The 2,403-nt window shown below is 42.6% G+C and overlaps 1 pseudogene; it reads left to right on the top strand.

The window, feature by feature from the left end:
- Positions 1-210: 210 nt before the first annotated feature.
- On the top strand, positions 211-847 carry LOC121491762 (annotated as a pseudogene).
- The last annotated feature ends 1,556 nt before the right edge of the window (positions 848-2,403 follow it).

Here is a 2,403-nt window from a genome sequence, read left to right as displayed (position 1 = left end):
GCTGTTCTTCAGGTTTCTTCTCAGAGCAAGTTGTTCTGTATGAAGTTGTAGCCTTGGTATGTGCAAAGGAGGAGGTGGCGGCTCATGATCTTCCTCCTCTGCCATCTTCCCAACTGCCTTTATCTGATTGGAGCCTCTCTGCCATCCTGACTCTGGGAAACACCCGTAGAAGAATGGTTCTACTGCAGAGGACACTATCTGGTACCCTATTGTCCAGACACCATCACCTGTGGACTCATGGTGGGGGTCACCATCACAGCCACCATCACCCCCCTCTCAGCCAGCGAGGCCTCCCCTGGTGTCCAGAGACCTCCTCTATTCCCACTCCAACTTCAACCGCTTCAGCCACGATGTGGCTGCCGTGGACAAGGTGATGGGGAAGTTCCTGTTGGGGCTGCAGTGAGTCAGTCGCTAACAGACCTGGGCCAAGTACACGATGGCCAGTCTGTGGTCCAACTTCCTGGAGGTGTGTGACCCCCACTCGAGCCCCGGCAACTGCGCGAACTCTGTGCAGTTGGAGAAGGTGTGCAGGGGAAGCCTGGCTAGCTGACTGCCTTTCCACTGGGATACTCCCCCTTTGGGATGTACAGCATGCTGCTCCTGGAGCTCTGTGTGCAGGCCCAGCTCCGCTGGAAGTGGGCACGACTTCTGTGGCCCACAGTGCACTTCTTCCCCTTGGCCTTTGCACCCCATTGGCTTCCCCCACACATCTGACCACAAGCACAGCTGGAGTGATGACCTCGCTGGCCCCCTGCAGGGGGCACTGGTGGCTGGCCTCACCATTTGCTTTCAAGTCCCAGCCATTGCAGGAGGAGGAGCTGGGAAGGGAAGCCTAAGGGGTCACTGACGCTGACCCTGCTGGAGGCTGACTGCAACCACTATGCTACCTGGGCTCCTCCTCCTGAGACAGGACCTGGTGGGACGACAGCTGAGTAGTAGTACAGTTAGAGTAGCTGGTTGCAATATTGTGATTTGGAGATATGGGGAGAGCGATGCACTCTTTTCCCTGGCCTCACTCTGTGTCTCTTCATCTTGCTGTTGATTCAAATTTATTACATCTTAAATAAATTGGTAAGTGTAAAAAAAAAAAAAAAACCAAACCAAACACCCCTAAATAACAACAAAACCCTATACTAAATTGTTTTGGATTCAGTGAGGGCTAGTTATACTGTTTTATTACTACATCAGTTATTATAGTAATAATAGCTATTTTCACAGAAGCTTACTAATATCATGCTTCTTAACTGAGAAGCTACCATGAGAAATCTCACTAATATTATTATAATTAATAATAGATTCTTTTGATGTTTTGAACACATTATAATAACATTGATTTTCAAAAACATAATTTTTTTCCTAATTGAAAAAGCAGTACTTGGGGCATCTGAGTGGCTCAGTTGGCTGAGGGCCCGCTTTTGGTTCAGGTCACGATACTGGAATCCGTGGATTGAGCCCCACATGGGCTCATACAGTCTGCTTCTCCCTCTGCCCCTCACCCTGGTTGTGCTCACTCTCTCTCTCAAATTCATAAAATCTTTTAAAAAGAAAAGAAAAAACAATACTTATTCATAAGAAATTCCAAGGAGTATAGAAATATATATGAAAAATCAATTAATTTCATCCCTAAAAATAGCTCTATTTAAAAAAAAAACCTATTTATTTATTTATTTATTTATTTATTTATTTATGAGTGTGTGAGTGGGGGGAGGGGCAGAGGGAAAGAATCTCACGCTGAGTCCTCCCTGAGATTATGACCTGAGCGGAAATTAAGAGTGAGTGGCTTAACTTCTTAACTGAAGGAGCTAAAAATAGACCCTATTAACAGCTTGGACTATCTTTCTTCAGATCTTTTTCTATGCATTTATCAACATATGCAATAATTACTATTTTACTTAAACGTGATTCTACTATACATCCTGCTTTGAAATTTGCTTTTGTTCTTTTGATATCTAAAGATAACTGTCAATACTTAAACATCCACTTTATTTAGTGACAGGATAGTTTCTATTATATGAATCTACCATTATTTGTCTACACCCACCCACTTCCATTTGACAAATATATATGTTATACATATATACATATATATATATATTTTTAGTTATTATTTTCAAGGTTCCTTAAATGTCATCTTAATGACAAACAGCTACTTTAAAAAGTGCAATAAGACACAAAAAGAGAAAAAAAAATTTTAAACAAGTGAGTCAATGTTTGTTTAAGCAATGATAGATCTTGGTGTATCCTGGGAATTTCTGGCCAGAGCTCTATAGACAATTGGCCCAGCTGATGCAATTATAATGCAACCATATGTCAGTGATGCAAGTGTGTAAAATTGCAAACAAATGTCTTTGTTTTAAGGAACTCATGGCATAACCACTTTAGAGGCTGTTCATATTAGGGCTC

This window comes from Vulpes lagopus, chromosome 5 (assembly GCF_018345385.1).
Source record: "Vulpes lagopus strain Blue_001 chromosome 5, ASM1834538v1, whole genome shotgun sequence".
Lineage (NCBI taxonomy): Eukaryota > Metazoa > Chordata > Mammalia > Carnivora > Canidae > Vulpes > Vulpes lagopus.
This window is presented reverse-complemented; position numbering and strand designations above follow the sequence as displayed.